Genomic DNA, 23,884 nt, shown 5'->3' with positions numbered 1-23,884 from the left:
CATGGAGATATTTAGACTTGACAAAGCTATTGACAATGTGAAGCTAGATTTGGAAATGGCTATAGCCCAGCTCAAGAAAGAAAAGGAGCAACTCTCTCAATCCTTGAAAATAAGAAAAGAACTTGCAATTCAAATGAATGATCATCTCTACATTGAAGAAAGAGTTGAAGACCTTCATTCAAGCAATTCATATGAAGCCAATGAAGCAATCAAAGAACTCTTAGAAAAGAATGGTTCCCTGCAAGAAGAAGAAAACTAAGAAGAGAACAAGAAATTTAGTTAGTAAGACTATGTGAAATCAAGGAGCAAAAATCAAGATAAAAGAAGAGATAGATGGAAGGAACTATGAAATTCAGCACCAATCCCTTCAGCAAACAGACCTTATTGATCAGCTCTCCAATGCAAATGAGGAAATCATGAGCCTATGATTTGAAAATGAGATACTACAAAATGATCTAAACTCTGAAAGGAAAATCAATGAAAGAATGATGAAATCCCAAGCAAACATGAATCAATTGAATGAGAAAAATCTCTATAGAAAAAAAGGAAAATGAGGAATTGGATATATAGAAGAAGGAGAATCATCCAAGCAAGGAGCTCAAAAGAATCAAAAACCTACTTGCAATCACTATGGTAAGATAGGTATACATTAAAAAAATGTCGGAGCAATGGAAAAGAAAAATTCAATGGAAAGTGCTACAATTGCAATCAACATGATCATAAGGCTAATGAATGAAAAGAGAAACCAAGATTTCAAGGAAAATGTCATAAATGCAAGAAACATGGACACAACACAAGTCATCAGAATGCAAAACCAAGATGTTAAATCTAGCAGAGTAGACTATGAAAGTAATATTTGCTTGGGACTACAACACCTAGTGTAGATGTCATTATTGTGGATAATTTGGACACGTTGGTATGAATTGTGTAAAGCATCATTTGAGGAAAAGAGCTACTACTAAAAGATATTTCATTTGTACAGAACTTGGTTATCTTGCCAAGAACTACATGAATACTGGTAGAATTGAAGATGAGAAAAAGGCAAAAGTTGATAACATCCAAAAATAGATGAGACATCAATGGGTTCCAAAGTCTACCAAGAATACAAGTCCAAGCAATGGTAATCAAGTCACTCAATAATTTTGTGACTCTACCATTTCTACTTAAAGTTCTTAGGAGAGAATTGGAACTAGGCTATTAGATAAGACATCTAAAATAGTTCTAGTTTGAAAGATCAAAATGATCCAAATCTATATTTAGGATACAAAGGGATCGCCAAGTACAAGTTTCTACTAAGTTATCTTCTCTACCAAGTGAGGTTGGGTCATAGACTCTACTAAGTGAGGTTAGGAGTAATAAAGTTGCATATGGTTATCGAGTCACAAAGACTTCACTGAGTGTTCAATGCAAAGTAGTGGATGACAACCTGTTAGCATGATGTCAATTGATCTACTTTTGTATTGAGCATTTATGGTGAAATTTTGACAAAAGGCATGAAATCAAAATTATTTTTACCATGAAATTTTTGAAGAGCTATTACAAAGTGCAATCTTTAGAGCATTCAAGCAATTTGAGTGAATTGTCAATGAAGGATTTCAAATTCTCTCAAACCCTACCAAGAAAAGATGGCATCCAAGAACAACAAGGTTAAGTGAGGTTTAGACATGTTGGTTCATGGAGTGGAATGGAAGGCAATGAACTTCAAGATCACCCCTGCAGTAATCAAAACCCTAGATTTGAGTGGAGTGTAGTCTCAAATCCCTCCAAAGGTACTATTAATCAATGATATTCACACTCATTTTAAATGTGTTATTCAAGGGATTGGAACTTTGTAAATGGACAATTCTCTAGATAAGTTATGTGTGAATGGAGTTTTGAAACCCAAGCACCAACACTTGGAAACTAAAGGGTTAATCACATCTCTCACATGAGTCATGAATTTCAAGTAAAATGGATTAGGTTTATCTTTAGTTGGGTGCATAATGGACAGTCATGGTTGGAACAACAAGTGTTGATCACAAATAAGATGATTCATCAAATCACTAGCCTCCCAATGATAGCCAAAGCCAAAATGACCAAAACCCTAGGTTTGGTTGAACTTGAAAAGAAAAACCTAGCAGAATGGGATGGAAAAGGAATGAAGATTAGTAGTGTCTTAGATATAGTGTTGAAATTTGAAATTGACATCATTGTACATAAGATTTACAGCTCTAGCAGATTGAACAATGTATCATATGAAGCTATGGACTTGGCATACAAAGTAGTGAAGAACAATTTATACTTCAACCTTGCAAAGCTACTATTGAAGCAATTCAATAAGAATATGGAAAGAATAAGGACATCAAAGAATAACCCATGTAAGTTTGGTTCCCTGATAACCTATTTATTCTTTTATGTTCAAAAATTCTTCCCTTTAAAAGTCACTATTGTTTGGAGAAAACATGTGCCTATGTTATATCAGATAAATGAGTATATTGCTGAAATGGGTGAAAACTATAATAGTATTATAGATAATTATTTTGATAAATTTAATGAGAAAATGAACAATTGATACTAAATCCCCAAGAAACTTCTTGAAGATTATAAAGATGATGTATGTTTCATGGTGGATAGTGACAAAGTTTACATTCAGGTAGATAAGCCTAGAATTGCATGGGTAAAACCTCTTGGATGTGAGATTAATATTTATGAAACCAAAGACATCATTGAAGCACTTGTTAATGAGCCTATTGATCTTAAGGCTGCATATTTTGGAACATATGATAAATAAAAATTTAGGATTGAACTAGAAATAAAGCTCCCTTGGGCAGTTAACAAGGGAAAGAAAAGAATTGCAAAACTAAAAACTAGTTCTACCCTTTTGTTGACCAAGGGAAAAGGTGAGGATGACGAAGTAGAGGATGAGGAAGAATTTAAGGAAGAAGAACCATTAAGGAAAAAGGGCAAGTTAATTAAGCCACCTAAGCCATCCACTATAGTGTTTACAAGGAAACTCTCTAGGAAAAAATTTGACAAGGGAGGAGGAGACATTATATTTAGAAAACCTCCACCCACCTTCCAAGATAGATTGAAAGATCTTGAAGTAGGAGCTGGTATAACAAACTTCAAATCATTAAAGTATGAAATTAGGATAGTAGAAGAGCAAAAGAAGATAGAAGATCTAGTGATGGATAAGATGGGAAAATGGAAATACTCACCAGACAAGCTTGCTTCTTAGATTCCTAATGATTTTTTGGAGAAGATCGAGCCAAGATGGGATCTTTCCATGCAAACTCTAAAAGATGTCTATGGGGAAACCTTGAGGTAACTTATACTGAGCATAACAGATGTAGAGGTAAAAGAGTCACTAAAGAAAAATGAAGAAAATTTGACTCTAGAATTTAATACTTGCCTAATTTTCATAAAAGATATTGAACATGTTGTAAGGAATGCACCAAACACTTGGAAAAATATCTATCTACTACATAAACCAAGTGATTTTCCTGTTGATGTAAAAGATGATGATGATGAAGAGGATAAGGATAAAGATGAAGAGGAAAATATTGAAGAAGCAACTCATTTTGATAACATTGATGATGAAGAGGAACAAGGGCAAGAGGCTACTAAGGAAGCAAAGAAAGATGATGAGGAAATTGATCCAGTTAAAGCTATAGTAGTCATTGCCTCACTGCCTCACTCTCCAAGCAAACCAGTGACAACATCAAGTATGGAGATAGCCCCAATAATTTTAATTGTGACTACCAGTGTGAATACAAATGTCCAATCACTCTTTTCTCCTACTCAACTCAGCACATCATTGACTGAAGTGACCTCCACTTCATCTACCAAGCTTCAGACGCTTCCCTCTTCTAACAAGTTGGCTACTTTAGTTTTGAACACATAAATTTTGGATTCTTTAGGTATTTTTGTTAATATTCCTTCAATAAGTGTAGTATCAATTTCTACAACTAGTTTGAGTATTCCACGATTATTTCTATTCTGGGCACACAAGCAATAAGTGTAAGGACACTTGAGCCCAAGGGTCAATTGAGCACAAAAATTTTGGGGTAAAGGAAAAGAGATGGAGGAAGAAATTGATTTAGATGAGGAAATTGTAATCCCAAATTGGGACATTTCCAAGCTCACTCTAGACCAAATGCAATCATTTGGTGAACTCCTCCAGAAGAAGGCTAAAGAACAAAGATTAAGAGAGGAAAGAGATAAGGAATTCAAAATTATTGAGGATGCAAAGAACATTTTGGCAGAGGTCATAGGCATTGAGGTTGATTCTTCACAACCAATTTTTTGTCAGCTAGTAGAGGTGGTTTAGAAGTTTAATGAAGATACTGATGGACAGGATAAGCTATTACTAAAGGCAGAAAAGAAATTTGAGAATAAAGTGTTGGAGCACATTGCTCAACAAATAGCTATTTATCAAGTAGAACTTTCTATAATTTTGGGTTCTTTGGAGGCATCTTATACAAATGTATCATCACTTTTTGGTAATTTATCTAATGTTTCTAAGTTTACAAAAGAAATAAAGGACAAACTATCAAAAATTGATGAAGATCTTAAGTCAAGCACTCAGGAGTTGCAACTTGACCCTAGTTCAAGCTCTGCACACTTTCTGAAGATAAGATTTTTTATAGATATGCAAGCAGAATTTCTTAGAGAAGAAACAAGAATCAGATCTACATTGGTAGACATACAAAACATGATTCTTCCCAACATGGATGCACTATAGAAGCATATTGCACATTCAAAAACTCTCATCCATGACAATAACTTCTCCATAGCAGACCATATGATAGAATTGTCATCAGAATTACAAATTGCACTTCACACATGTAAGGTCCTACAAGACAATTGGGATAAAACTTTGGAAATCATTCTCAAGGTACATTCAAAAAATTTATCTCATTTTGGTGTTACTATGTAAATGGAATAAGTCATTGGCATTAATGTCAAAAAGTGGGAGAAAGACATATGTTATGGGGGAGAAAATGTAATAAGTTATAAAATCAATGAGGGAGAAAGATATGTTGTATATACCAAGAAGATGTATAGTATACTATATAAAAGAACCTTACCATGTACAAATATATATCTTACAAAATCAATTTTGAAAAATTTCAAAAATTGTATACTCTACCAAGATAGTATCACAACGTGATGAATAAGATATTCAAGAAACTTTTTGAACTTATTTTTGGATGATAATTGTTTTTGTCACTAATGCCATGGGGGAAGATTGTTGACATATCTATCAAGTTTTTTATTAGAGAAACACACTTATTTAGGTTGTATATAGCTACCGAGCTCATTGTACAATTAATAGTGTTTGCCAAGAATTTTAGTTGTCACCATATTCTATAGTTGCTACTAAGTCCTTTGGACAAATCCCAATGCTTATCAAGTAGTTGCAGCAATAGTGAAGATTAGCTGTCTAAACCATGCATCTTAGTGTATGTTGAGTTTACTAGTGCAAACTAAGTTGTACAGTGTTCACTAAGTTCACAATTTTTTCCATGCGAGTCTAGTGTTAACTAAGCTACTCAGTGTTAACCAAGTGACTCAGTTTATACTGAGCTCGAGGTGATAGTGTTTACTGTACTATGCAATGGTAGACAAGTGATTCAGTTTATATGATGAGTTTCACAGTATCTACCAAGTCACCAATGCAGACTGAGTTCAAGACTACTTGGAAGTGATCAATATGGACTGAGCTTCTATGTCTATGGAGTCCATGATGATGTTGAGCATTGATAGTGGATGTCGAGTATCAAAAAGTCATTGAGTCAGTCTTTAGAACTTGAGTGTCTTCATTTGGGCTGACTTTGTAATATTTGTGTAAACTTGTATTATCGTTGATTTTGTAATTTGCATAATTGGATTGGTATATATGTAATGAATTGTATCACATCCAAAGCATGTAGAAATGATGCATATGTAATGTAATCTTAAAGAGAAGAGCAAAAAAAAAAATTACGAAGGCTATATCAGTATAAGGAGCAGCAAAAGACATGTCTATGATAGCAAGGTGATTAGTACATAAAAGAATCTCATTGAGCAAACCAAGTTACAAATTAGAGATCAACTACTGCTTCATCCTAATAGGTGGATCAATCAAATCCTTTAACAAGGTATACCTAATAGCCTTTTATAAATCTCTTTACCAAGTGCATACTTCATTATATGTGTGTAAATCCTTTCACAAGGTGGACCTAGCAGTCCTTATTGCTCCTAATAGGGTAGATCATCAAAAGTGATCAATGTAAGCCTTAACAAGCCAAATTTATACTATAGTACTAAAGCTTGTGGGTATCATCCCCACCCTAGTTTTACTTTCTATTTGGAAGGTTTCTGGGTCACCAAATCTTTGTGTCACAATGTTATGAATTCTTTCATGTTTTCAGTTTATTATGCATGCAATTAGATCATATTGTATGTAAAGGATTAAATGAAAATTGAATTGTTGGATTAAGAGTTGAAATAAAAGAAGTTTTAGATGTTACTAATTCACCCCTCCCCTCTCAGTAAGTTAGCATAGTCTTGAATATTTCCAACAAATTTACACATTCAAATTCTACTCAAAATCTTGACTTGTATCCTTAAATTCTTTTATGTTACCTACTTCATTAAATGTGAAAGTATGTAATCAACCAAAAGATGTTCTTTCTTTACCAACACAACCTTGTTACTTTGTGCACCCACATATAGACTTCAAATCTTTTGTGCACTTAACCATAGCTACTACACATCATGTTCTACTTCATACTAATTGTGCTTACCTTAATTCTTCCTCTTACACTTCTGCTACCTTTTTAATGTTAATTCCTTTATTAAAGTATTCAATTTGAAAAATCAAACACTACAACTAACTTCAATCTACTTTCGGGTGCTTCTCTTGACTGTCCTTCCAAAACTACATTTGAACCTACTAGACATTTTTCTTTGAAAAATACTTGTTTATATTTGAAATTTATGTTCTCTTATATTGTCTTTCTAGATGCCATTTATGTTATCATTTCTTTTGACATTCATGTTCATGTTCCTTCTAAAATTAGGATTCCTTTTGGTGTTCCTTATGTCCATTCTATAGAATCTTTCTATGTGAACCATGTTGTTACATAATTGGCATACTAGTGCATTTTTTTTGAATCTAGGTCTAGGATAGTTAATAGGTGCTCTACAATCTCTAACAATATGTCCAAATTTATTACATTTATAACATACACTATCACTTCTCATTCCATTATTTCCTTCATTATATCTTCTTCCTATATGATTGGTACCTCTAAACATTAGAACTATTTCTATTACTGTTATCAAGTTTAGGCTTCTTACGATTAACTATTTTATGACCAAAACCATTAAAATTATATCAAGAAAAATTACTAATAGGTTTAAATGACTTACATGTATAGTCCCTTTTCATATGACCAATTTTATTGCATGCATAACATCTACCTTTGAATTCATATCTCACTTCTTTAGGTGATTTAGTTTTCTCAAGACGCTAAGGCTCATTAACTTTCTCAAGTTGTTTAGCTTGCTCAAATTCTTTAAGTACATCATCATATTGATTTGACTCAATTTTTTTCAAATTGTTTTTTTCTTGCATAAGCTGATGATTCTTAGGATTTGGTTCCTTTCTTGCTTCAACTTCTTGTCTGACTTTTCTTCAAGGAAATATCCAACACCAATCTTATCATAAGTAGGTTTCTATGTAATGATGTGTTCATCAAGCTTCTCACTTCTAGAAGACAATTTCTCAAGTTGTTTCTTAGACTAAGTTAAATCTTCTTTCACAAGAGTATTGTACTTTTTAGGTTCTACATACTATAACCTAGTAGACTCAAGCTTAGATATCACTTTGGTAAGGTTGGATCTCAGATTTGCATTCTTAGATTCAAAATATGAATCAATTTTAATGTCATCATCCTTCAAGTTCAATTTCAAATTAAAAATCTTCAATTCATGCTTCAGGATCTCATTTTATTTCTTCAATCTTGAAACTTCATCACTATTTTTGATATGATCTTTAAAATATTTCTTGGACTTGAGATGATCTATCTTATCTTTCAACTTTCCAATGTAATCTTTATCATCTTCATATCTTTCTTTTAAAGCATCTCTTTCCTTAGTAAGAATATCAATATACTCAATATCTTCTTCTAGGTTCTTTTTTAAATATTCCATATCCATAGGGATCTTACTCAAGTTTTTAAGCCTCCTTTAAGTAACTATTCTTTGATACCAATTTTTTAGAAATAGGAAAATACTAAATTTTGGGGGTGAATCAGTATTTCACAAACTTTTTCCCAAAATTGGATATCATTAACAAGGTTATAACTTGCATATGAAAGTAAACTAACTATGTTGAATAGTAAGCACAATCATGAAATAAAATAACTCATAACACCATTTTTTTTAAATAGGGAAACCCTAGCCAAGAGAAAACCTCGATAGGGATGGTACCCACAAAATGATCCACTAATCAAAAGTATCTGGTTAAAGATATCGACCCTATTAAGAATCTATTACATTTGTATAGTGTCTCGGTCCTTGTTAGAGGACTTGGGCCTTGTTAGAAGCCTCAACCCTATTAGGATTTGCTATATACAATTACAAAATGTATGCAAGATGGGCTCACTTCCCAAACATGCAATGTACAATAAAATTCTTCAATATAAAAAATGGGTACAAAACCTTTGCATTGTTACTAACATCTTCAATAATTGATATTGCATGTTATGCTCATCACAAAACTTTATCACAATTTTCATTCCTCTTATCAGACATCAAAGTTCACATCATACATAATCTTATTTGATTGCACAATTCTTCACATAACTTTGCATTTGCAATATTTCTTTTATACATTTTTATTTAACAAATATCTTCCTAATTAGCCTTCATACCTTTATACACTTTATCAATATACAAAAAATTAACTATTTCCCACTTAGGGTTAACATCTAGGATTTTTTATTTTGATAAGGAATTTCAAATAAATCCAAGAGTGGAATGGCTAGTGGGAGTGGGAGCGGATAGGGGAGAGGATAGGGGAAGCCCATTCAAAATTTGAATCCAGAGCTGGGTAGGAAACTTCAGGGAGGAGGAAATCAAAAATTAGATTCAAAGGAGGAGAGTTAGGTAGAGGGTGGTGAGGTAGAGAATGGGGATGGGGACCCACATGATGTTGGTAGACACTAGGACAAGCCAGCTTTGCATTCCAAGGTGGATAGGCCAGGGAATCTTCTGGTGAAATGGTCTTCGCTTTTTGGTGTCAAGCCCTTCGGTATGTCATCTTTCCCTCTGATTAAGATTTTATCTAGTTTGGAAAAGGGGTCATGTGCAATTGTAATCTTGGACGAATTAGTTGATAATAGTATTGCTTCAATGGCTTCTACTCTAGTTGGGAAGTTTATTGGGCAAAGACCTAATAATGATGTGGTGAGATCCTTCATAATGAAGAAATGGCAGCTAAAAGGTCAGGTTAATGTTACCTCAATGGCAAAAGGACTTCTTTCTTTTGAATTTACTTGTAATGAAGATTTGGCTAATATTCTATGTGAAGGACCTTGGAGTATAAGTTTTGCTACTCTAGTGCTTCAGATATGGTCCTCTAAATTGGATCTTAATGAATCCTTCTTTCAACAAGCTTTGGTATGGGTAAGACTCTTGAAACTACCACTAGAATTCTAGAATGAGGATTTTTTTTGAGAGTGGCTAAATATTTTGGGGAATTTTTATCCATAGATATGATTATTGCTTCTAAGAGGACACTTACCTATGCACAAATCTGTATAGGGGTAAGGGAGGGGGATGACATGCTAGAAGTAGTGTCTTTCCACTCAAAACTAGGAACTTGCACTCAAAAGCTAGATTATGAAAGTGTCCCTTTTGCGTACTTTCATTGTTTGAAGACTTGGCACAAGGCTTTTCAATGTCCAAAAGTTGAAATGGAAAAGAAGAAGTTTCCTTCTTCTTCTTCTCGTCAAAGAGACAAAAAGGTATGAAAAAAGATCACACTAGTAGGTCAGAAGGAGGGGTCTTAAAAGAATAGTCAAAAGGTAGTTTCTCTAAAGATTGATGACAAGAAAGGAGATCCCAAGTAAAGACCATCCACAATTTCTCAAAAAGATATTTTTTTTTTGACTGGACCCAAGATCATGGATCAAGATCCTAGATCTATTGTTTAGGAAGTTTCTATGAAGACTAAGGATATGCCAGAGAGAGCAGGTTTAAAAGATCCTGTTAAGCCCATTGATAGTCAAGAGAATGTGGATTCTTGGGTTCTTGTAGGGTTTGATGTTTTATAGTAGAGTTCAGTGGAAGCTAAAGGGATTGATGTCATTCAGGTGATTATGCAGGTGGAAGATATAGTGGTTATCCTTGTAGTTTCTAGGAGGGAGGTTTCCTCTATACCCAATGAAGTAGTGTTGGTTAGAGGAGAGAAAGATCTTAATTTTTCTCAAGGCCCAGAGGAAAATCTTATTTCCTCTCTAGCAGAAAGTGAAAGGGTTTTGGAGGAGCCCGAGACAGAGATTTTGTAGAATTCAGGGGCACAATTTTCATCAAAGGATGGGGTAGCTAATGTCTCAATAGCTCTTTAGATTGAGAAGGGTAATCTTGTTGAGTGGGAGGATATTCCTAGCACCCTAAGGAAAGTAACTATTTCTAGGTCACTGGACACTGAATTGGAGAAAGAAGCCTCTTCTTCTCCAAAGCCTAAGAAGAGAAACTTTAGAGAGCCTTCTTTGGCATCATCAGTTGAGACAAGAAGTAGTAGCAAACTAGATGTAGGAACAATAGCAAGAAGAGGTAAAAGGTCTGAAAAGTAGGCTAGAGAGGAGGAGACCAAAAGATGTCTAGCGAATGGGCATTAGAGAACTCTTTTGGAGTGTTCTACTATTGTCAAATGAAGATTATTTCATGGAATATAAGGGGTCTAAATGGAGCTGACAAATAGGAAATTATTAGGAATATGATTAGAGATCAAAGACTAGATATATTGATGATCCAAGAAACAAAGATGAAGAAGGAGAGTTCGAGGAACATTAAATTTATTAACATCATGAGTGGTGAAGCTTTAGACTCAAAGCGTGCATCTAGGGGATTGCTGACTTTATATAATAACAAGCATTTCAGATTTGAACCAAAATATAATGATGGTAACATTCTCTTTTGTAGAGTCTATCATTTGCATTCTAACGAAAGCTAGGTTTTTCTGAATTTTTATGCTCCTAACAACAAAAGAGAAAGAAAGAATTACTGGTCTAAAGTAGGATAGTTAGTTTAGAATAGTAACTTAAGGAAAGGTATTATAATGGGAGATTTCAATACTCCACTTGTGGATGAGGAGAAGATGGGTGGTCTGGTGCCAGATTGGGATAGTAAATAGGATCTCTCTAGAAAATTAATGGTTTGGCTTTTTTGGATTTGGATCTTACAGGAGGGGCCTTTACTTGGTCTAACAAAAGAATTAGACAGTAGTATATTCAGGTCAGATTGGATAGAGCTTTAATTTCTCCTAATTGGCTACAGTCTTTCTCTTGTAAGTTATCTCTGCTTCCTAGAGTTGGCTCTGATCACTCTCCAATTTCCCTTTCAGTTGTTCCTATTGAACCAAGAAGGAACTTTCCTTTTAGGTTTGAAAAAATGTGGACTTCTCACCCAGAGCAACCTGAAAAAGTGAAATTCTAGTAGGGCATTGATGTGGAAGGTATTACTATGTTCAGAGTTACCATAAAATTGAGCAATGTGAAGAGGATGATTAAAGTATGGAACAAAATGGACTTTAGTCATATCTTTCATGACAAGGAGGATCTATCCGATAAATTATCTTCAATTCAAGCCAATATTTAGCAGGAAGGCTATAATTAGATAAATAGGGAGGTTGAGCTAACTATTCTTTTAGACTTGTTATCAGTAAGGAGCAAACGTTCTAGAGACAAAGATCAAGGATAAATTGGCTTAAGGATGGAGATTAGAATATGAAGTTTTTTCACCTTTCCACTCTCAAGCATAGAGCTCATAACAAAATCTCTGGAATCAAGAAGGGGTAGGTTTTTGTATCTAAAGTTAATGATATCTCTATTGAGGTGGTGTCTTTCTTCTCTTCTCTTCTATCTTGGGACCCCTTGTTATCAAGGGTGGATCAAGATGATATTGTTTCTTGTATTCCTCAGATTATCCAACCCCACCATAACAAAATGCTTTGGGCTAATCCCAATGCTCAAGAAGTTAGAGAAGCTCTTTTTTCCTTGCTTGTTGATAAATCTCTAGGTCTGGATGGGTTTCCTACCTTCTTTTTTCAAATGTACTGGCAGGTGGTCATGGATGATGTGGTGAAGGCTATTTAGGAGTTCTTTGGAGCTATAAGTATTATCAAGGAGATAAATTCCACTTTCTTGGTCCTCATTCCTAAATCTCCTGGGGCAAACTCTTTGGATAAGTTTAGACCAATCAATTTATGCAACTCTTTTTATAAGATCATTTTGAAGGTGCTTACTTCTAAGATGCTCAAAATTCTCCCTTTGATTATATCTTAGCGACAAATTGGCTTTATCCCTGGAAGATAGATTTTAGATTTGATAATGATGGTTCATGAAGTTATTCATTCTATGGAAGCTAGTAAACGTGAAGGTATGTTGCTTAAACTGGATCTCTCTAAAGCCTATGATTGAGTTGACTAGTCTTTTCTTGGTTTGGTCCTTCATGCCTTTCAATTTGATCAAAAAGTCTATAAGATTATCTCTTAGCTTGTTTCAACCTCTTCTCTTGTTGTTTTGGTTAATGGAGCTCCATCAGACTTCTTTAAACTTTCTAAAGATCTTAGACAGGGAGACCCCCTCTCACTTATTCTTTTCATTATATTGGCTAAATGTATTGGTAGGCTTATTAAGCATCAAAAGAAAGATGGAAGTCTCAAGGGGATCAAGCCTTCCTTGAAATGTGATCCTTTCTCCCACTAGCAATTTGTGGACAATACAATAATGGGGGGGGGGGGGGGGGGGGGGGGGGGGTTATTAAGGAGGCCAAGGCTATGAAGGAGATCCTTGATATTTACACAAGAGGGTCAGGATAGCTAATTAACTAGGATAAGAGGTCAATATTCTTTGTTAATACCCCAGAAGCCAGATAGAGATAAATTGTTAGGATCCTTGGCTGCGAAGTGGAAAAGCTTCCCTCTACCTATCTTGGGCTCCCTTTGGGCTCTTTCCCCTTGACTCCTTATAGAATGGGATATTGGAAAAATTTAGTAAAAAGCTGGTTGGTTGGAAAGGTGCTTCGCTCAGCCACACAGGTAAATGTCAGCTAGTCAAATCTACTCTATAGAACCTGCCAATGTATGTTTTAAGCCTATTTGGGATTCTAGTGAGATTTGTTGAGAAAATGGAAAAAATTTAGAGAGACTTTCTATGGACAACCCTTGAATGGAGAAAAAGGTATCCTCCTACTACTTGGGAGAATGTTTGTCTCCCAAAGAGGTATGGTGGTCTTGGCATAAGGAAGTTAAAAAATCTCAATAAGGCTCTTCTGGCTAAGAAAATATGGCATATTTTCAACAACACTGGTGAATGGAAGGACATCTTGGTAAATAAATACATCAAAAGGCCTTCTCTTCATTTTATTTTTAACAATGAGGACATTCCTAAAGGGTAAATCATTTGGAATGATATTCTGAAGGCCAGGGATCTGGCAAGGGCCAAAGTTTCATGGAAGTTGGGCAATGGGGAGGATATTCAGTTTTGGTCTAATAGTTGGTTATTTCAAGGTCCCCTTATTAATAATCCTATTAATGAAGTTTCGGTGAATGAATGTATGCGATAATTTGGGTTTAAAGTAAGAAATTATAAGATTGGCCAGGGATGGAGAGATCTCCCTCATATCTAAGGATCTGAAACTGATTATGATTATGTTAAACTCTATGGTTTTAAGTAACAAGAGAGATGAAATAATTTGGGGGGATAATCCCAATGGTTGTTATTCTATTGCTTCAAGCTATAACTCTCTTTGGTGTTTAAGGGAGAAACCCCCTTGGCCGAATGCTTGGCTCCCTAGTCTTACTCCAAAGATCAATATCTTTTATTAGCTAGTCCTTTAGAATAAAATTCTCACTAAAGATAATCTTATAAAGAGAGGACATATTATGCCAAATAGATGTATTTTATGTAAAAACCAGCTAGAGTCGAGAAACCATATGTTCATTCATTGTGTTTACACAAGGGAGGTTTGGGAGTTCCTAACCCAGGATTTTGAAATTTGTTGGTGTATGTTGGACAATCTTCTAGATTTTCTTAGTCAAGGGAAAAGTCTATTTAAATCTTATATTTTGCAGGGATTAAGCACCTAGATTTTGCCCCACTTTTGCTAGAGTATCTGGAAGGAAAGGAAAATAGAATTTTTAGAGATAGAGAGGAGCCAGCTCTTGTTCTTGAGAGGAAGATTTATAAAAACATAAAGGAAAACTATCAATTTAAGAAGGGGGAAGAAATTGAAGTTGGTGGCAAAAAGATGGAGAAGGAAAAAGATAGAAAGCTAAAAAGACAGGAAAGAAAATGGCTTCTTCCCCTAGAGGGATGGTACAAAGCCAACTTTGATGGTGCCTCCTAAGGAAATCTAGGTCCCTCAAGAAGTGGTGGAATAATAAGAAATAATTTTGGTGAGGGAGTGGTGGCTTTTTCTCTTTTGAGGTTGGGATTCCAAACCAATCATTTTGTTGAAGCTAGAGCAGCATGTCATGTGGTTAATCTGGCTTTTGAAATAGGAATAACTAAACTTTGGTTAGAATGGGACTCTAACAATATAATAAACTGTATAAATGGAAAATCTCTTCCTTCTTGGTCAATTTCCAATCAAATTGAAGAGACACATGAAACTCTTGCAAAATTTGAAACTATCCACGTCACACATGTGTTCAAAGAAGAAAATCTAGTTGCAAATTGGTTTGCCAATAAAGGTGTGGGATCTGACAAGTTGATTACATGGCAACTAGGAAAAAATATTATGGTGGAAGCCAAGAATCCAAGGGTGTACAGTGGAAATCTAAATGCAATAATGACTATTAAAGGAATTTGGGGAATGAGAACAAGTCATAAAGGCTTTTTTGGATTTCACAAGTAGCTGAGGTTATCATTGTCTTTTCAACACATTTTGTGGGTCAAAATTTTCATTTACTGCTTGTTTTTTTGTAAGGTGAATTATTTTGGCGCTCATTAAAGGAATAGTGCCAAAATTTCATCTGAGAAGGAGTTGCAGAGCTCAAAGTATATGAGAATTGTAGGAGCAAAAAGTGAAGAGATGGTGGGAGAACACTATAGAAAGGAGCTGGTGGGGGAAGTGGAGAAATGGAGAAATAGGGGTAAATTTTGGAAAAAGTTGGAAAAGGGAGGGGTTGCAAGTTACATTGAAAAACTTCATGGTTTTGATTTTGAGGTCACCAATAGCATGGTGAATTCATGGGAAGATGGCAAGGTAAAGGTGAATCGTGTCTTGTTTATGATCACAGAGGAGGTTGTCACTGTGGTTATTGAGATTCTGATGGAGGGTTTCAAGTTTTACAAGGATAAAAAAACTCTCTACCAATGTTGTGAAGAGCACTGAAGAAATGAATTCAAACTAGTTAAAAGTGAGACATTTTATGTAATAGAATCTATCAAGAAGCTCTAGAGGTATGTTTTGCTTGTTGTCATTGAATATATTACTCTGGACCCTAGGTTTTATCAAGTAAGAACACGTCATTTCATTCTTCTTAATCATTTTTGCCATGATAGTAAAATTTCTTTCCCTTACTATTTATTTACCTCCATGAGTAAGGAAATTACTAGTTTAAAGAAAAAACCTACTGTCAACCCTGCTCTGCATGAGGGATTGTTGCTGCTAATCCACGAGCACTTCAAAGCTCAGACAGTTAGCAACAATCCCTCACTGGATGCAAAAGCTAACAATGGTAGCTCTAGCTACTCTTCTAATTATGATGACATTCAGAGCATAAGCACAAAGGGGGAGGGGAAGTTTTCTTCTAGAAAGAAAATTAAGAGTCAAGTTAAGAAGTTTCCCTCTATTATCACCCCAAAAAGAAAGAGTCCAAGGGACCACGACCAAATCTATGGTAAAGATGAAATAGATTATAATGAGGATGAGGAGGACATGGCTTTTGATGATGAGGGCAAGGAGATAGAAGAGGAGAATATGGAAGAACATACAGGGAATAAATGGAAGAGGGATGATGCAAATGATGAGAGGGTTTTGAATCAGGGGCCGGATGTTATGATTCTTTGTTTCTCCCCTGTTCATCCTCAATTTCATCCTGAGGAGAAGGAAAAGGTTGATACTAGTGGTAAAGAGGGGGAAGTGATTGTCAAAAATAAGAGAAAATCTTGGAGGAATTTTAATGTTAGGAGTGCAATGATGGGAATATTTAGAGAAGCCATGAATCCTCAGATTCTGGTGGGAAATCAGGAACAACCCCAGCTTGAAGAGGTCATTGACCCTGCTATTTTGGCTATCATTGATAATGCTAGGGAGACAAGAATGAATCTTTTGAACAATGCTTGTAACAGCATGATTGATAATTTTAGATCAATCAAGTGGCTATACCATGAGTTGGAAGAGGTCCGAGAGAAGGTTAGTCAGTTGGAGGGCAACAAGAAGAATATAGATAATGAGAGAAGAATATAGATAATGAGAATCAAGAGGATTAGGAGGAAAGAGTCAGTCTGGCTGAGAGGAGAATTAAGAATCTCAAAAACTACAATCATAACTTGGCTAGTCAAATGATCTCTCTCCACAATTCGATCAATGACAATATTCTCTCCTTAATCGGTGTGCTCAAAGACAGAGGCATGTTGGTAGGTGAGGAAAGAAAGGACAGAGGTAGAGACAGGTCTAATGAAGATATGGCCACTCATATCACCTTTACCAATTTGGACTAGGGTACACAGAAAGTCTAGGAGTAGATGGTCGAGGAGCACTAGAAGATTTATGAAGCTGCCTAGACCATGCAGGATCTCGAGAAGAAGAATGAAGAGTAGCCCTCTTGTTCTATCTTTTTGTTTTTTGTTAGATTTTTATTGGCTTTTGGTTCTAGCTTTTGCTGAGTTCTGTTAAAAACAAAAAAAAATTCTGGCCTTTTTGTTGGCCTCTGTTGTTGGCTAGGCCTTGTGCTTATTATCAGTCATTAGACTTGTTTTATTTTGGCTAGACTTCTATTGCTTATTTTCTGCCATGCTTATGTAGCTACTTTTGGGTTTCAGGGTCCCTATAAAACTTGTTTATCTTATCAAAAACATCTAGGATTTCATCCCTCATTAGTTAAGTAATTATTTTTGTGAAAAATAATTCCTTAACACAAAATACTTATTTCCTTATCATGCTTTGTTTTGCTTGTACAATATTGTAACTAGTAAAATTGATATAACTCTGTCCATACTGACCATACTTTCATGAAAAATTGCACACATTGTCATCATAGTCTCAGGTAGTTGTACCTAACTCCACATGTGTCCATAATATGTCTATGAAGCTCGCCAATCAAAAATCTAACTATTCTACCAAATAAAATGCATAACACTTAGACAAATTTCTAAGTCTAACTATCATAAATTCATCTTCATGCTCTTCTCACTTAACATGATTGATATGCTTCCATAAATGAAAACATTGAAAAGTTTGACCTAGCAAAATTGTCAACAATGACCTTGTGGTCATCTTGCATTGGGGCAATATAGTATGGACTTGAGTTTTTCTTCCTCTTGAGTGTTAACTTTATAACCATCTTTTCTAACACTAGATTTTCAATGCTTCTACCATTAATGATCACATCAAAACACATATCTTCACACTTGTACCTTGTGCAAAACAAGCTACACCTTTGATTAGGTTACTTCTTGCTACTTAGTAGGACTCTTTATCAACTAGGACTTATCTTCTTTCATAATCTTCCAATTGTGATGATTTATCATCTTTATTTACGTGCATAACTCTATTATGGCTTTTAGTTCTCCTATTTTTATTTCTACTACTAGCCTCATCCTTCTTTTGATCATCATTTTGGGCTCCATAAGATCACACACTAGATCTTCCACCATGGCTTCTTCCTCTTTGCTAGTTCTCAAAATTTGTGTTCAACTTCTCTTCTACTTCTAGGGAAAACTGGTTTACCTCCTCAATACTATTCATCCAAACAAGACTTAGCTCCTCCTAAATGGTTGGCCCCAACCCATTAAGGTAATAGGAAACTTTCTCTTTGTCATCTTCTACATGTCCCATTTTGATGAGAACTTAGTATAACTTCTCTATATACTCTTGAACAAATCATCTTTCTCGCTTTAACCCTTGCATGTTCTTTAGAAAATTAAGCTCATAATTAATGAGAATGAATTATCACTTCAATTTATCTATCATCCAATCCCATCTTGTAATTTTATCCTTTTCTCTTCTATTCTACTCCAATAATCTCTTGCCACCAAATCTTTGCATGACACTTTAGTTTGGCCTTCAAAAATTTGACCCTATCTAGATCTTCAATATCTTCATACTCGGCATTCTTAAATAATTCATTGATCCAATCCATCAATTCCTCCGAGTTATGATTTTCTAAAAATATGGTAACATCAAACTTAGGTCTTTTTCCAATCTTGGAAATGACCTTTAAAAGAATTTCTTCTTCTAGGTTCAAAATTAGCTCTTCTTCAACATTTTCTTCTTCTTCTCCTTCATGCTCACTTTTATCTCTTATGAAAAGATTTATTCCTCTAATCATTTGTTCTCCCAATTCTTGAATTTTTCTCTAGAGGGCTCTAAAAAAATCAAGTATAACACCTCCATCTCTTCCACCATGCTCTCTTTCTGAAGCATTTTCATGCTTTCACTAAAACCCTAGTGCAGACTGCCTTACAATTAATATTTTTTCTACACACTTAGCCCAAACCATAGCCCTAGTGTAAAATTCCTCAAATTCGGCAATCTATTTACACACTCAATAAATCTCACTCTGATACCATTGAATTGAATGAAATGTTCTCCTCTTAATACCACGAACACATGACATAAATTTATTCAAAAAATAACAACAATTTGGAACAAATAAGGGATTTTTATTATTTCCACAAATGTAGAATTTTTTTTTTTTTGAAATATAATATGTAAACCCACATGGGCACCTTCCTTCAATAATTTACAAGGAAAAATTGTGAGCTATCACCCAGAGTTTTCTTAGACAATCTATGGGCCTTCCTTATATAGGTAATTATACACCATTTGGAAAGGTTCTAGACATAAAACCCTAACCTTTGAAGCCGACCAACCCTAAAATTACATATAGAGTCAGCTCAAAATAGCTATGATGTTGATTTTGAAATTTTTTGTGTGACTCAACTTTAGAAGACCATAACTTGCAAACTTTCAATTCAATTGGCTATTATGACCCAATTTGAGAATCCTTAGCTTCTAATCTACAATGTTTGACTCACACAAGCTCCAATTGAACTCATTTTGCAGCCCATTCAAAGCCTCTAAGGCCCTCAAAACTAAGCCCAAGGTTTTTATACCAAATTTTTACATCAAAAAATCTACAAAAACCTCAAGAACACTTATGGTATGGTAGTGAACCTCAACTGATAGGATATTATATCCAACACTAATTTTCACCTCTGAATTAGGATATTTCGAGCTTGTATGAATGACTTACTAAGTAGAAAGCCTCAAAAAACAACAAATCTTCATTGAGAGAACACCTTTTCAAGAAAGATAAAGGAAATATTTTTGGGTGATGCAAGATTTCTCTTACACCCAAGATGCTTTTGCATCAATATATGTAACCTTAACCAAAACAATGAGAGGGGATAGACAATAGATTAAGTAATCTAAAGGAGCCACAAGAAGTATTGATTTATTAAAATAAAAAGACATAGAGATGAATTTTTTGGAACCTCTATATTTTAATAAAGTATTTTAAGTAGATTATGATGTTAGTGGTTATTCTTTTGGAGCTATTGTGAGTCAAGAAGGTAAACACATTGCTTATTTTAGTGAGCAATTGAATGATGCCAAAAGAAAATATTTTATTTATGTTAAGAAGTTTTGTTCTATAGTTTATGGATTGATAAAGTGGAGACATTTTTTTTTTCCTAAAAAGTTTTCTTTTATTTCCAATCAACCTTTATAGTATTTGAATAGGCAAGGAAAGTTAAATTAATGATATTTAAAATGGGTTGAGTTTTTGTAGAGTTATACTTATATTTTGAAGTACAAGAATGGAAAGTATAATAGGGTTGTAAATTCCCTGAGAAGAAAGATTAATGTTTTGAGAGAAATATAGATCAAAGCTATTGGGATCAAGGAAATCAAGAGTTTGTATCCCAAGGATCTTCATTTTGGTGAGGCCTCTAGAGATCTTGCACAAAACATTTTACTCTAGATGGGACTAAATGTTTAGGTTTTATTGTCCTTTAGATATAATGATAATGTAAAGGATGGAATTATTCACTTTAAAGAGATATATTAGGAATAACCTAATCAAAGAGAAGTGGAGGATCATTTGAACACTTTGGTCAAGATAAAACCATTTCTCTAGTTAATAAGAATCATTATTAGTTACAATTATAACAAGTTAAAATATTTGTCCAAAGTTATAGAATAAGTTAGATGGAAAAAGGAACCACTCGCAACATACTAGAATTATATCAACCATTACTTGTAGAGACCATGGGAGGACATCAGTATGGGCTTTATTCCTAGTTTATCAAGGACTCAAAGAGAGCATGATTTTATTTTTGTGACCTGGTAAAAAGGTTCTCAAAGATGACCAATTCTATTCTTTGCAAAAGGACCAATGATGTTCTTCACATGTGTCATAAATATTTTTTAGAGAAGTGGTGGGATTATAATATGGTCTTCCAAACACATAGTCTCAAACCAAGATAATACATTTATTGGGTACTTTTGGAGGATATTATGTAAATAGATAAAGAAAAAATTGATGTTCATCTTAGCACACCAACCAAAGACTAGTGGATAGATAGAAGTGGTGAATAGGAGTTTGGAAAATATTTTGAGATGCTTAATGGGAAATAAACCAAAGGGGTGAGATTTTATTTTACCATAGGAAGAATTTACATACAATGATTTTATAAATAGGAGCATTAGTCAATCACTATTCCAAGCTATATATGGAAGTAGTCCCAAAGATGATATAGAATTAAGAAATTTAGACAAAGGATCTTGACAATTAGAACCAAAGTTGAAGACTTTGCAAAAAAACCTAAATTATTTATTGAATAGGTGAGGAAATATATTAATAAATTAATGGATATTTCATACAATTATAAAATGTATAAAAAATGAGACATAAGGAGTTCCATGTTGAAGATGAAGTCATGGTTCATTTGAGGAAGGAGATATTTTCAAGGGGAAAAAGTTAAAGATGAAGAAATTGGGACCATGCAAAATCCTAAAGAAATATGATGTGGAAATACTTGTGAAGTAGAGCTTATTAGTGAACTCAATATTTTATCTATGTTTAATATTTTAGATTTGAGAAGGTATCATGAATTAAGTAGTGTAATAGAGATAAGAGAAACATAGTGGGATATTTCACTACCTACTTTAGCTATAGAGGAGATAAAAGACATCTTAGATAGTCATTTTGGCAAAAGCACAAGAAATACAACATACAAAAAGTAATTGGTCAAGTGGAAAGGAAGACCTAGTGAATATTCATCATGAATATTAAAGGAGGATATTGATTAGCTTATTTTACTCTTAACATCTAAGATGTGACAAGGTCACTTCTTGAATTATCTCAATTTTCTAATACAAGAGCATCTGTAGTGTTAGAGAAATCTTACATCACCCCTAAAAATTATCTAGTTTTTAAATAAGGGCTACCATTGGTCAAGGTTGCTAATTTATGGAAATTTTACTATTTTAGTAAGTTGTTAATTTCAGTGCATATTATTTAAATTACTTCCTTAGAGGTTTAGTTTGGTTATATAAGCTCGCCAGTACAATTTTCTTACAGGATCAAGTCTAGTTTTAAAGGTGTTGAAATCTTGTTTTTGGAAGGGCGGTAAAAAAAATTGAAATTAAGTTTGAAGGATTTATAGTCTCTAAGAAGGGGTCAAATTTTATTGTCTATCTCAAGAGGATTCCAAAATGTGTTTATATTAAACAATCAAGTCACCGATTCATAAGTTATGGCCTCCAAAGGTTGTGCTACTTTGGAGGAAAAATACAAATAGAAGAAAAAATTGCTTGAAACAATCATATTAGTTCCAAAATAATTTGGGGCATAATCTCAACTTATTCTATTGTAGAAAAAAATAAAAATAATGATGGTTAGAAAATGGGAGTTAGATTTTTTTTAGAAATTTCTAGGGTTTCTAAACTTCTTAATATAAAGAAGATAAATAGTGTTATATAAGGTCATTTAGATACTATATGGTGGCTCTAACTTGTTGATTATTGTAATGAAAATACCTATGTGGTTGAAGATTTTAATTTTTTTAAATATTGTAATTTCATTTGATTTTATTGAGGATAATAAAAAGAAGGTTGTTTTGGCCTTAAACAATTGTTTTACTCTTTCAATTTATTTTCACTATCCTTGTTGTGTCGTGTGTGATTGGGTTCCTAAGGAAAGCATTGTTTATCAACTATGATCACTTAAATGAGTGAACTAAAGAAAAATTCCAAAATTTAATGCATTCATGCATTCATAGAATAGATTATACCATAAATTTGTCATGAAATTTTATGCCATCATCAAGGAATAATTGAGCTAATATTTCAATTTATAAAAATATATTAAATTCCTTGATATAAGGATGGATGTGAAATAAGGATAAGGGTTATGAAAATCCTTAGTGAATGAAAAGTAATAAAGTGACTATGATAATTGTGTGATATTATCAATTCATAGTAATGCTAGATATTATGAATTTACCAAACTATAAGGAAATAAAATAAGCCCCAAAAATATAAACATGAGGTGTTTTTCTTACACAATAAATGACAATTTTATTTATAAGTAGAAGATATTTTCCACAAGTAAAATTATGATATTTTCTACAACCAGATGAAATGAGTGCTAAATGTTATGTTCATTCTCATAAGAGATGGGTTCTTATGAGAAACAACTCATGCAACATGGGTCAATAAATTTGACAAAAAACTACACATTTAAATTTTAATAGAAGTATTATAATTTTACTTATATTAATATAGTTTAATTTGAATATGATGATATATTAGGATGGAGCTATAGGTGCTTAGCTCTATCAATTTTGATGTGAAAATATCTGAAGATTAGATTTTCTCAATATGTTTATCAATTCAATCTACAAAACATAACCTCTAATGAACTTTTTAGCAATATTCAATCAATAAAGGACACTTATATTGCACATACAGGGGGCAATCTTGTACATGCACTCTAGTATTTCTACCATAGATCTAGCATATGTTGATGTTGACCCTTTTAGTTTGTTTTTATCCTAGGTACTTCCTTTCAACAAGGATTTTTAGTTAAAAATAGTGAGGCTTATTGTGCGTACCAAGAAAATTGTCAACACATTTAAAAATAAAGACCCTTCGCTAGTGGACAAATCCAGGGATAACTTTAAGGAAACCCACCCCCTCCCAAAATTTATAAAATTGTGGCGAATCACATGGCATTTGGGTAAAAAAAATTAATAGTGTTGGCGAATTATGCATCAATCAATGGATATTTGGTGGCAAATTTTTTAATAGTTTAGACAATTTTTTATAAAATAATGGCGATTATAATTTTTGTTTTTAATAAAATTATTAATATTGATGGTGAATTATGTTTTGAAATGTAATTATGTTAAATGTATTATATGAGAACTCGGACCGTCTGATGATCCAAGAT

The sequence above is a fragment of the Cupressus sempervirens genome, chromosome 5, assembly GCF_028749045.1.
Source record: "Cupressus sempervirens isolate cs-2001-9-10 chromosome 5, ASM2874904v1, whole genome shotgun sequence".
NCBI lineage: Eukaryota > Viridiplantae > Streptophyta > Pinopsida > Cupressales > Cupressaceae > Cupressus > Cupressus sempervirens.
Note: the sequence above shows the minus strand (reverse complement) of the source record.